We start from the raw sequence: 14,733 nt of genomic DNA, 5'->3' as shown, positions 1-14,733 counted from the left end.
GATTCTCGATATCTGCTTCAATAGCAGATGATTGTGACAGGCGCCCATTTAATAAAATTCAAGACATTATATCACAGGTGATAAAAATGCGATTAATTGACGTTATCCGATAAGTTTTGTATGTAATATCTAGTTTAAAAATTTGTACAAAAAATTATGTATTTATTCAAAATTGAAATTTCAATTTAACGTCTGTTTTGTTTATTTATTTATTTTTCTTTTCAGTTTGTTTTACTTTTTCCTTCTGAAATGGTTTTAAAATACTCGGAGATTGAAAAGTTTTTCAGTTGTAGGCAAATTTTCTATACGGTATATTTCGAATAGTAAATAAACTTCGAAACTTTTTGTGATTAAGGATTATTTAAATTTTTCTAGAATTCAATTTAATAAATAAAAGATTGACAGAAGGCGATAAGACCCGTTTTTTTACCCGTTATTGATATGACATATTTAGAATACGGTATTGATTATCATTATTAATGATTGACGATGTCATCAATCAATCATTGGTGTTGAATACTACAGGGCATTATACTGATTTGGTTAATGGTTTTATGTACAGTACCAAAGACTCTCCTTTGAATACTTCATTTGTTATAAAATCCTAATGTATTTAGGAAAATAGTTTGTTCTTACAAAAGGTTTTTAATTATTCAAAATTGCCAATTAAACGATAACATTTTTAAAATGATTTTTCTAAATTCTTAATGTTATACTGACTATTGCAATTTTCTACATTTCCGGTTTTCTAATTTCAGCTTTCTTTGTAGCAGCATAATCAATTCCTGATAAAGGATCTCTAGTGTCATTACTATTTTTATTGTTTTTAAATCAAAATTAATTTAAAATATACTGTTAGTTTATGATCAGGATTGAAGAAACTTGCTTTCATAATCATTATCTTCGAATCGTTTTCTACTTCATTGGTCTTACGATTAGCATTATGATATGGATGAGTTGCCTTATTGAAATAGTCTATGATAGTTGAAGATTCTATCATATTGAATACGTACTGTACGAAACATCGAACATCGAACATTGATTTTATATATAAATACTCTCATGCGTCGTAGAAAATATAGTAATTTAGAAGATACATTCGGGTATTTTTATTTGGGTAAGGAAAATTTCTTCTTGTCATAATGCCAAAAATGTGGAAAATAGAAAATATTGAGTATGAAGGGATCATCTGGCTTTTTCAGCTAAATCTAGCGCGATCGATTATCTTTAAGTAAGTTTGATAAATGAAATCGAGCATCGAAAGCCTGCATCAAGACTTAATCAATTATCGTTATGTTAGCTTTGATAATCGCGCGGTAATGGATTCTCCTACCATGTGGGATTCGTGCTTGATTCCCACATGGTTGGAGGATTCGAGCACGAATCCCATACAGGAAAAAAAAAAAGAATTTTTTTTTCTTAATGGAAGAACAGCAGTATATATATATATATATAGGCCTATATATAGAAGAATATGATTCATTTTCTCTAAGAATACAATGGATCTCTATATCTTTGAGTTTTATTATCTTCGTAAATGACATTGACTATTTCAATAGTATTTATCAAAATTGGACTTTACAAGTTAGATTATTTAAAAAACATACGAAAAGATTGAAGAAAGGGCAAAAGTATATAAATTTTTTATTTCGTTTCTTATTGATCATTTAAATAATAAAAGATGAAGACTGGAACTAGTAAAATAATTTTTTCAAAGCGTAAATAAAACAATACAGAACTAATCTCATTTCTATTTTTCTAATTTATGCCAAAAGAAAGTTTTACTATTTATTCATGAAAAACATCTATATGCTAGAATAAAAGTTATAGAAAGTATATATATTTTGATGCTCCATATTATTGCCTTTTTAATCTAAATTTTGTTGATTTTATTACCATGTTTGTGGAGAAAAATAAATGAAATTTGAAATCTCTAATACGCGAAGTGAAGAGAAAGCGATCGATAAAACGCCTAGAATAGCGATTCTCGGTCACAATCCTCGAAAATATACAGGAGTTGATAAATATATGGATATGTACGCGATATCTTAATAAGTTTTTAAAGTGTATGTAACTTATTAAAGAAATAGATATAAATTTTAATAAAAGTAGTTTAATTATATTAGTGAAATAATTAAAGAGATAACTAGAATTTTTATTCTATACGATACAAATTTTAAAAATATTCATCAGTACGTAAAGAATTAAAATATATATATATATATATATTATATATTTATCGGTTTGCAGTATAATATTGAATTGGGACATTAACCTAATTAAGATTTATTGATCTTACTGAATCAAATATTTATGTATATTCATTAAACTCAATGAATATTCGAAACGATAACAAATTTTCATTTATTTATGTTTGAAATATAAATAAATAATTTCGCATATATGATAAATATGTTTTATTCGTTCAGAATTTTTAGTATCATAAATAAAGCTCTAACTCCATATAACTTTCAGAAAGAAACATTTTAAAATGAAAACATACAAGTTAAATGATTAATTTTGTTTTGTATATGCGAATACTACTTCTATATACTTTGCATGTCTGTTCTAAAATGCTTTATACATTACATCTACTCATTCTGAAATGTATTTTAGAATATTTTTCATCTATGGCAAAAACTAAATTAAGTTTATAATTTGCTAGTTTATAGTCGCGATAATAAAAATAAAATTGACAGAAATTCATACTAAATACTACATTTGGCATATGTATTATTTACTTTTCTTTTATCTGTAGCTGTAATAACAAGTTCATTCCCAGCTAATTAACAATAAATGGAATTAATAAACAGTGACAGGATTGAGTAATGAACTCAGTATTGTGTTATCTTATCGTCTATTGAATAAATATTCTTTATGCGATTTGAAAGTTTCAAAGAAAATTTGTAATCTGTTACGTTTCCATATCAAAATAAATTGTAGATATTTTGGATTTGAGTTTTTTTTTTTTTTTTTTTTTTTACGTTCTAATCGTCGTGGAATCTGAAAACTATCCGCAAAAACCAAATTTAAGTATTTTACGAGATTGTGGTAGGAGATTCATGTAAATCTACCACAATTAAATGAATGAGTTTTACTATTATAGTTACGTTGATTCAATGAATGAAATAAGTATATTTCCTAATAAAATTATTGATAATAAATAAATAGCAAAACTTAAAAAATAATATTAAAAAATTATGAAAATTCAATAAAATAAAATATTATTTTTACAGTTACAGATAATTTGGATTTTTAAATATCACGTTATTATTACTCCAGGACTATTGTGAGATTTAATGATTACTTTCCCTAAAGGGTTTTTAAAATTTCCTCTAAAACCTAACATTTTAAAATATTTTCCTTAATAATAAACAATAATATATCCTCAAAAATAATACTGGTATTAACTTTAAAAAATAATGTATATTAATGTATACAAATAAACTTCTTTTCCTACAATCAATTTATTAATTGTTTTTGTACATTATAAGATTCTAAACTCAGCTACACGACCCTCGTTATCTGCGGAATATCATGCCATGCAATACAAAACTTTCTGAATTCTCCAACAGCTCATTAATTCGGCCACCCATTTCCCCAATTAGATTAGATTATAGCTATTATTTTATTTCCTATAGTAAATTTTATTTACGTCGATGAGCAGAATAGTGAAAAGTGTACCAAGTGACAAGAATATATAATAAATGTCAAAATTTAAATGAAATTGATCCTTACTTTATTAGTACAAAAGTAAGAGAGGGGGAAAAAAATCGTTTATTCTTGGTAAAGTTATGAAATTAGATTATATTATATTATTTGATTTCAGATAACCAGGCTGCATTGATTTATCTCCGTAAGCTAACTTTATAATTTAACATAGTCAATATATTTTATTTTAAAATGGAAAACAAAACCATATAAAATCTAAAAATTTGTCGTCATTATTGTGATTCAGCAATTCTCAAAATAATTAAATTTATTAGTTATATAAATATTGTTAATTTATGTAGAATCGAAATTAATTATGAAATCGCTCATTATTTATTCTTTATAGATTTTTATCTTCAATTTATTAATAATAGCCATTTTATATTATTTCCTTCTCCCATTTTCTCACAAGTCATGGATGAGTCATTGTTAATATTGAAATAAATCTAAAAATTAAATTTTCAAAAAAAAATCTAAAATATTTTTAAATTTCTACTGCAATTTAATAAGAAGACATTCCTTATTAGGTCAGTTTTAGTTTGTTTTTTTTTAAATTGTCTTATTACTAGGTACTTTATCGTAAATTTAATTAGATCATGTCAACTATTAAGTTATATTATAAATTATTGTTACAGATCTTTTGAAGTATTGATCTTTTTAATATGATAAAATTATTTAATGTACTTGGTTACTCACTAAAATTCTTAGAATTAAGCCTGTAATGAATTTAATTTATAGCTATCAAGTTATTAAAGTAATTCATTATTTTCTCTTTTTTTTAATTTAAAAAAATGCATACTTAGAAATAAATTTATTAAGAAATACAGATTAGAATAATGTTATAAAATTTTATAGTTTTATGGCAGATATTAACTTATCAAGTAATTTCTCTCGTCTCTGACACATAGCGTTAAATAAGGATCAATATTAAACCTCTATCATTCTATAATGTGGCTTTGATACGTGCTGCGGATGAAAATCGATTTTTTTTTCTTAGCCTTTAAGTTTGAAATAAAATTTTAGGCCAACGACTTAAAATAAAATAAATGTATAATTTTATTATAGTCATGAAAACTTGCATAATTTTTATATATTGTTTTAAAATAAGAAAAAACGCCGTGTAGTTATTATTCCGAAAGCTTTTAAATGAATAAAAATGTAATGCTTCTAAATATAAAAAAAATATCTGCTGAATTATATCAACATCAAATTTATACTTCAATGTTGATTTTATTCCAAAGAAGCACGTACAAAGCTGATTTGATGTAATTCAATATATAGTTTGTTGTTCGTATTTGAACATAAAATGAAATGAAGAATTTTAGTAAAGCTTTTTTCAATCACTAATAAGTTATAAAATTGGCAATAATCGTTGGTAAAATGTACAGGTAACACAAATTTTATACAAATTCAATCAAATCCCCCATTTTAGGTCAGTGTTAAAACTAAAAAAAACTATCATGTTGAAAGGAAATTTTACATAATATTTACTTTTTTGATTAAATTCTTAATATATCTTTAACCATTAGATTTGGATAGGAAGTCCACAAGGACCAATTTAACGAAATAATTAATAGTGATTGAAACATTTTGCGAAAGTAACATACGTAAACCTAGATGAAATTTTTAAAATTTAATTGAGTTTTTTGACTTCATTCATGCATTAGAGAATTCAAATAATTTCAAAAACAGTACTAAAAAGTATATATATGATTTTCGACCAAAATAAGATGAATTGCTCCAGTTTAAGGAGAAAAAAAGAAAAAACAAAAACAAAATTAGAAAACGAGAATTTGAAGCTGAAGATCAAACTGTCTATTTTCAGAGTTGATATATTATATAATTTAGTATTACTGAAAGTAATTGAAGTGTATATATTTTATATGCAAAAATTCAAAAAGTAAATGTTTATTTGATAAAAAAAAAATTTAAAAATCATTAATTAACGTCAGATTCTGTAAAAGCTGTTTGTATTTGAAGATATATGCTTTGTAACCTCTAATGTACTAATCAGAAAAACTGCAATTCAGAATATTACATTTTGCGATTGATAAGTCGGTTATAAAGATGTCTTATCGACTAATTTTATAATCAATACAACAATACGAATGATGTTTCAAGAAAATATTGTTCTAAAATACAAACTTTTTAAACCAAAACTATTATCATCTTTATAAATTATTTTTGAATAATTTGAATAGTTCTTAAGGAAAGTGTTATCCTGATAATGGAATAAAAATCTCATTTTTATTATTTAATTTGAAACAGAAAAAAATATAATAATTATATTTGATACCAAAAAAAAATCTAAATATTGAAATATATTATAATACAGATGTTTGTCATAGAAAAAGTTTAATAAAAATAACGTAATAATAAACGAGAATGAAGTAAAATGTAAAAAAACTGCATATTTTTATCTTCATTATTTTGTCTATTTTCTTTATAATGCAGCTAAATCAGTTTATAATCGATTATCATTTACACGAAAAAATTGAATTAATTGAAATGTCAAACTAGAAAAAGAATGCAAAAATTCGGAAATTAAATTTCGTTATAAAAAAAGTTTAATATTAATTTTTTCTCAAAATATAAACTAAATTAACATTTTATCATTAGAAACAAAAATTTTAATGGAATTTAATGGTAAACAAGAGGAAGCTGTATTTTCCTCTTACATTTGTAATTACATAGAAAGCTAGCAAATTAATATTCATCATTTCTCTATGTTTACATCAATGTCTGGGAGATGGCCAACACCCCTTCTACTGATAGTGGAAAGGACTTCAACCTATGTAATGGGGATGCTGAGAACTGATAGGATGAAGACAATGAACAATAGATAAACATATACGCATTTAAAATTATTTGTACGCTAAAATAAGTGATACATTTTTCTTTTTTACGTAAGACATAACTATGTAGAAAAAAACTTAGAAGAATTTCTATTAAGTTTTAAGTTAGATTATGTGCAAAAAATAGCAGCTTAATTATACTAATTTTTCCATTTTTTTTATAAATGAATGAAATTAAACACTAATTATATTGACTGATTATGTAAATCAGATAATTATTTATAAATTTTCCTGTTCATTTTATAAGAGAAAAAATGCCAGGCTATCTCTGACCTACTATTCAAATATTGTTATTAAAAGTCTCTCATACTTTTATAATTTTCCTACTTATATTTTACATGAATAATTCATTCAAATTATAGAATAAGTCTGCCTAATGTAGACATAACTTTTATACACTTCATTAATATATTACTTAAAATTATAATATTAAAACATTTAATAAAATAAAAGAAACCTTATTACCAGTTTTTCTTTCTTTTTCTTTTATCTCTTTAATATATAATTCTTTGAATTTTAATAAATAAAAACTTACAAACACATTTCGATAAAAAGAACTGCCATTACATCCAAGTCTGCTCGATTTAGATGAAGCTTTACTATTATAGCCATTAGTTTTAACCTAGATTTTATATGGAAAGAACACACAGATCTAAAAGAGATTTTCGAGTAGAAAGAAAAATATGGAATAAATTATTTTTAGATAAAAGTTTAACTTAAATTTTCTTTTACCAAACACCAAACATTTAAATGAGATCAACATTGCATCAATAGGGGCATAGAAGTATGAGAAACGATACTAATGTCGTTTTGGTCAGTGAACTCGTAATGCTATCTATCTCTTCATGGAACGTCCTTTATCGTAACGACAGCATGACCTTTGATATTTCCTTCGTTCATCGCATAACATCAAGGTCAAATGGTTTCTTTTTATTTAAAAAAAATTAAATAACGGTGACCTAGTTTTATTTCTTTGATTAAGTATTGTTTAGACGTATTAGAAAAAAAACGAACGTTATATATACCCAATATATATATATTTTCTAAATTTGTAGATTTTGTCGTAAGCATTTTATGTATCAAATCAATTTTAATTAAAATAGAACTTAATGTAATAATCCACGTTTTAATATGTTATACATTTTAAAGGATTAGCATTTGATCGATAAATGTATTTTTAAATATTTGAAAACATACAGGAAAATTTAATGTTTAAAAGTAAAAAGGTAAATAAAAATCGAAATGTTTTATTTGATATTAAAACGTGAATATAGAAGTAGGTCACGAAGAGGCCCTGTGCACTTTTCCATTATCTTATTTCGGTCAGCTGTTTCATTAAAGTTATGACATAATTAAATCGTCGCAAAAAAGTATTCTTTATTTATAAGGGCTTTATACATACATATATATATATATACATTGTATAATAAAAAAGCGTGATGAGTTTTAATACTGAAATTGTTAAATATTTATTTATTTTATAATGAATGGTAAGGAAAACGTTTCTACCTGGAAAATAATTTCGTGTCTCTCGTAAATTAAACTGCCATGACATTTTCAGGCTTGTGAAGTAATTCATGTCGTTTTATTAAAATGAAAAATAATTGATAGATATAATATTTTTGTTCGTCATTTCAAAATTTTATTTTTTTAAAAGAGAAATATTTAATAAATAAGTTACATAAGAAATCAAAACAATTCCTTAGAAGAAAGTTGGACTGCAGCCTATTCCTTACGCTTGACCAGTCATAAGATAGCAATAAACTCATTGACTATAAATTTTTTTTTTCTTTTTATATTTAATTCATTAATTTTCATTTTTATCATATTAAATTTAAATAAGAATGATCTTATTGAACACATTACATAATATGATAATGAATATAATTATACCAATAGCGATAATGATTATGAGTTATCGGAATATTGATTTATAGATTTTTATTGGTAAAAATTTCGCATACAGATTTTTTTGTAGAAGCACAAAAATCTAAACAGTGTATTGCATCTATACATTGCGGCTTATATAAGCTGATCAAAATTTTATGCAGTGTCCTTAGCCCAAGTCGGAAGTGTAAGCATGTTGGGTACAAAGCCTTGGACACTATTTCCCAATCACTGTCTGAGGAAAAGTAAACACATTTCTGGCTGCTGTTCAAATTTAGTTTAAAAACAATTACTATTACGTCATTACACCTAGTTCCTATGTTGATGTAAATGAATTATTGACATCAAGAATTGGATTTACTACTTATGTCATATTTGAAATAATTCGTTTTGAAGCAAGTAGAATATTGAGGTTAGATTTTTCTATAATTTCATTCTTACATTCTGTCTGTCGTAAATATTTCAGTTATACTTGACTCTAAGCTTATGTAAGGCATAAACATACAACTTGTAATTGCTTCAAGTAGACTATTTTTGATATCAGAAATATTGTAATAATTATAAATTATAATTCTTTAGATTTAGAAATATAATGTTGCTCTGTAACCATTATTTATTAGAATTTCTGTAGATAATTGATTATCTTATGGGAGATTCCTTGATTTTCAATAGTACAGTATTTATGTTTAGGTTTTATTCTTTGGGCCTCTCAAATGAGTTCATTTCTTTCATTCCTCGTTTCTTGCTAATCCTATTAGCGATCAGAGAGCAAAGACAAAGTTTACAATATAGTGTATTGTATATACAATGAAACCTGTGTAAGCCGGACTTGTATATTCCGGTTTGACATGTTTCCGTTTTATTAAGGTTAAGTTTCAAATATAACATTTAAATATACATGTTTTTTAATTATAGTTCTTTGTTTACAATTTTTATTGATTTTTGAACCACAAGTTTACTTTATATTATATTTTCATTTAAATGTAATCATAATTATTTTTATTTAAACAGAATTTCACGCAGATACAAAGTCTAATTTCATACTTAAAATAATTGGAAGATTGTAAATCTATAAACATAAAAGTTTTAAATTTTTAAAAATAATGTCTTTATTTTATTTCTTGTTTTTAAATTGAAGACTTGAATTTAGGCATGTTTAAATTAATTAAAGTTAAAATTGAAGACAAAGTTTGTCGAAATAGTCACCTTTTTTAAATTCAATTTCATATCGAGCAAAAAGTATAGTCTCAATGTTTTACGGCCGGAAAGATAGAAGACATGTGTTTTGTCTCCGTTCCGTTTTTGGAAGGTGTTTTATTTAATCGAATGTATTTTTTCATGTTTTAATGGAATTTTTAAATATTTGGCGATCAAATAGCGTAAAAGGAAAGGCCAAGTCGGCAAAAAGATGTATATTCCGGAACATGAAAATAAATAAAAATATTACTATTTCGACAGACTTCTTCTTCAATTTTAATATTAATTAATTATTAATTATGGCGGACTTTTATAAATTGATTAAATTATTTCATGATCAATAATCAATAAAAGTAGCCAAATAAATTCGTAAGGCCTAACGTAAGACAAGGACTATAGTTTTATATTTTTAAGTGTAAATTATATATTTATATGTAATATTTAGTTTATCAGAGATTGCTGATGATTCATCACGAAAATTTTGATGGTATACATATTACTTACGGAAAAACAAATCACACTTGCGTTACTCGCCAATAAATTCACAGCGCATAAATTATTCACCGAATAATTGATTGTAACATTTCTCTCTGAACAATTTATCATCAAATAATTGATCGCTCTCTCTTTACCGAGACTAACTGTAAGTTATAGTAGCATCTTTCGAAATAACGAAAGCAATACACAAAATGAGTCGATTACGACTTCGATATTGTGGGAAGAAACATTAAAAATATTCGATTGTTTAATAATTTCTTACATCAAATATTTCCATTGATATCGAAATATATTTTAACATTATTTTACTTTTTTAGAATTATTTCATCATGAAAAGTTTTCAGTATTGAAACTCGTATTGAAATACTTGAGGAGGTAAATGACCTATACCTTGACATATTCCGACTGTTAACCATCTGATAATTTTCTTTTTTAAAAAGGAAAAATTTATAATAATTTCGCCAATAATTATTTATAATTTTTAGCTTAAATACATTTTAAGTTAATTATTCTTAATTATACTTTTTCTTTTTAAAGTTTTGGTTTAATTTAGTAAATTTATTTGCTCATAAAGTTTTCGAATGATTAGATTAAGTTCATTCTATTTTATTTATTTATTTATATGTTAATTGTAGTGTATTTTTATAATATTAAATAGATAAAATTTTATAAATTAATTCGTTATATCAAACTAACTTGCGATGGATTTCTAAAATAAGTAGCCTACAGTACTTAGAATGATATAATCATTTATAATAAACTACAGTATTTTTTATTACTATACATAGGTCATTACATTTAACAACAAAAAAAAAAAAAAAAAAGGAAGAAAAATAGGAAATGTAATATCGCAGAAATGATAAAAGTATCAAAATGTATACAATACAAGCTTACTTTTATCTACATTTACATCCGTTTAAACATATGAAATAGAAGTTAACGAATTATTTTCAAAATAATTGACTAAATATTTTTAATTGTTAAAAATTTTCATGATTAATTTAACTAGAAAATATTGATTTAAATTTACGCTTACTTTTGTTCAATAAAAACATTTAATAATTTAGTTATCTAAGCTGTGTTTAACTCTACATACGAATGTATTAATTTCATTACATTAATTAATAGAGAATTTAATATAATAGCTAACTTAGATAATACTTTTAGCATTTAATACGCCGGAGTTGAATGCTCTAGTTATTAGCACCTGCCGATATTTGTCACATTGCACATGCAATGCCGAAGTAATTAAACGGATATTTAATGACCTTCTGTATCAGAGATAAGGGCAAAAAATTAACGATATATTTTTAAATATGTTTACATGGAATAAATAGAAATCCGCGAAGTATATTTTCCGTGACTAAAGTATGCGTATCAGATTCGTTTTACATGCTATAATAATACAAAAATTTAAATACAATCTGTATCCTATTTATTAAGACAAATGATGCTGGTACTGTACATTTTATGTCTTATCTTTAGTTTAATTTTTACTCTAATAGCTCTCTTCTGCTAAGAAATTGGCATATAAATTTAATAGTCACGAGAAACATTAAAGAATTTTTTCTTCGGGAGTGTCTGCTATCATAATTTTTATGCACTACTGTTATAATTTCTTGATTTTATATTCTTGTCCGATATTAGTCTAAATACATACAGGTTTTTGAATTGGCATAAATTTCAGGTTTATTTAGCTATTTTCTCTTATGGTATTACTTCTAATTATAGTGTTCGCTGGAAAAAATATAGGCCTGTTATTTTCATATACAGTATGTTCAAAATTTATACATTTTAAAATCATTTAACTGCGAATGTCTCTATAAAAATTGAAGCCCGTATCACTTTAATACTTTATTACTAGCATAGAATATGAAATTTGAATTATTCTCGTCGTTCAATAAAAGGATATGCCAGTCGATTGATAAATGATCAGTTATTAAGTCATTCATGAGTTAAAGCTTTAGGAATTTTTCTTTAGATAAACATCAGTTTTGATTGCGGAACATTAATGGTCTGTAATCAATATTCGCAATATTAAGTATTTTTGATAGGTATTTTTAAATTTTTAATGAATTTGACATTTTCAAATTCTTCGGTATTGTTTTATATTAATCAAATATTGGATCTTACATTTGTTATGACGTATAATTTATTATTAGGACAGAGCAAACAGTAAATAATTATATATAAAATGATTGTAAGATCTGTCTTGATTATCTTATAGATAGAGGAGGAAACTGATGCTTAAATACCAACAATAATAGTGTTTAAGAGTTATTGATATCTGAAAGCATCATAAAATTAATTTAATGCAAGATATTTTGTTTCCAGTTTGTAAGTAAGGACTAATTAATTGTTATTTATAAATGGGAACAGACGGTTGAACTTTAGTAACATTCTTAATGCCACATAACTTAAAAGTAAGACTTGGCGGGATGATTTGCTGTTATTAATAGGTCTATTCAGATGTTATTTTTTTTTACATTTTTAATTTTATTGCCAATATTTTGGATATTTCGGTGGTGCTTAGTTTAAGGTATAGATATATAAGATAAAAATACATTTATTTAAAAACAATTACAACTTTTTAAAATACTTCAAAATAAATTTTTGTTGTTGTTGAATAAATTAAAATACTGTAATTAATTCTATCAGAATTTTTTTATACCAAATAAGTAAAAATTTTTGACCGAAACCTTACAGTATTTCTATAAAAAATCATCTTGATAAGGTTAGTTTTTTGTTGCGAAGAAGTAAACAACTTTGGAAAAATGCTAAATTAATTTCACAGATTTCATTTCAAATTCATTTCACATTCAAATTCGTATAGCAGCATCATTGATCTCATAAATTGTACGTCTTTCTGTAACAGCCTTAATATAGCTGCTATCGCATTACGAGATATAAAATGTTATAAAGTTAGTTTATGATCATAAAAATATAATAGCAAAAGTTCGATTTATGATTCACTTCTGCGAGTAAAATTATTTGTAGTTTACGATTTTACAAGTAGAATATGGTTCGATAGTAGATTAAAAGGTCGATCGAACTTCAGGTTAGGAGATCAGTTTTGTAGTGTTATTTACATCCTTTGACATTTACTGTATTTCATTGCCTACGCATGTACAGTACATAAAGCTAATAGATCCATCCTGATTTGGACCGTGTGATATTATCAGTTGTCACATGTGACCTTTATTTAAAAAAAAATATCTTGTATTTTCCCATGGGTAATTGAATTAATGAGCTTGCCTCTGTGGCTCCATCTGATGAGGATATATCCAAAGTTATGTGATATCTCACTCGCATCAGGATATATTTTCTTTCAGAGCAAATAATACGAAAATTGCTTTCAGAAAAAAATAATACTAAATGCATCAATTGTTCCTATGGCCTGTATCCAATATCCTTATTAAAATGCTACATTTTATTTGTGCGTAAGGATCATGTATATCGTTTATGAAATAATGATGAGTGAATAATGTAAATATTATAAATATTCTTATAAATGCTGCAATTTGTTTTAGAATAATGATATCCTAGTTCTGCCAAACAATATTGTTGCCAGAAAATCACAAACGATTCTTAATATATAGGTTTATTTCCAATACATCTCTAATATTTTCGTTTAATAATTAAAAGATATTTCAGTAAAAAGTAGAAGAAATAGAAAGTCTGTATCTAAAGTAACCATGTAACTGCAGTAACCTACATTACTCTCTCATTATGTCCACAAAAGTTATGACCTCCTGTATAAACGTCATGAAACTCTACACAGAAAATTGGCTCGCTGAATCCTAAGGGAAAATAAAATGAAATATGCCAATCAAACTTTTCCAAAATAAGGCAGCAATAAGACGAAAAATGCATTTTAGTTTAGTGACGCCATTTCCGGGAGGAGGAAGAGCAAGAGGATGAAAAACCAGTTTTATATAATAAATAAAAGAAATTGCTTTAAAAATAAAATCAAAAAGACACGCTAAAGAAAATCATTTTAGACATAATTGCAAAAGAAATGTCATATCCCCAGAAAAGCTGTTGCATCTAGTGCAAGCATGCAGTAGGAAGAGTAAGGAATATGGGTAAGGTATTTTCATGCATCAGAGAATCTTTTCTTCGAATTAATATATATTTTTGTGTAAGTGGTAGTTCGCTTTGAGCATTTGCTTTAAAAATGTTATCAGAAAAAACTATTTAGGGCACTCCTCGTTTTTTTTTTTTTTTTTTTTTTTTTTTTTTTTTTTTTTAGTTGCCAGAAATGACGCCATTAAACGGTACACACATTTTTCACTTTACTGATACTTTATTTCACAAAAGAAAATTTATTTTCTCTTCTAATTCAACTTGTCAATTTTCTATGTGGAGTTTTATAATAATTCGTATTTCTCCTCTTCTTTTTTTAATATCGAGTTGATGCAAAAAATTCTAATTTTTTAAAGAAAATAAAATATAGTTCAGTTAAAAAGTTTGCGGTAAAAAGTATTTATATCGATAAACATTATGACTTAATAACATTATTTTATTAACAGTGACATTTAAAAATATAAAAAATACGCAACATTTTTATGCTATTTTTTTATAT

At 25.0% G+C, this 14,733-nt stretch overlaps 1 protein-coding gene across 5 annotated transcripts in view; it reads left to right on the top strand.

Annotated features, from left to right (window-relative positions):
* LOC136977517 (HMG box transcription factor BBX) overlaps positions 1–14,733 on the top strand; it is a 93,832-nt gene that overhangs the window by 31,893 nt on the left and 47,206 nt on the right. The window contains exon 1 of one of the 5 annotated variants that reach the window (XM_067273009.1): positions 8,478–8,865. The exons of the other annotated variants lie outside the window; for them this stretch is intronic. The gene's annotated coding sequence lies outside the window, so the exon portion shown is untranslated. Of the gene's footprint in view, positions 1–8,477; positions 8,866–14,733 lie in introns of those variants that run through there. 5 annotated transcript variants of the gene reach the window in all.

This window comes from Centruroides vittatus, unplaced genomic scaffold (genome assembly GCF_030686945.1).
Source record: "Centruroides vittatus isolate TY-2023 unplaced genomic scaffold, ASM3068694v2 contig_460, whole genome shotgun sequence".
NCBI classification, from domain to species: domain Eukaryota; kingdom Metazoa; phylum Arthropoda; class Arachnida; order Scorpiones; family Buthidae; genus Centruroides; species Centruroides vittatus.
This window is presented reverse-complemented; position numbering and strand designations above follow the sequence as displayed.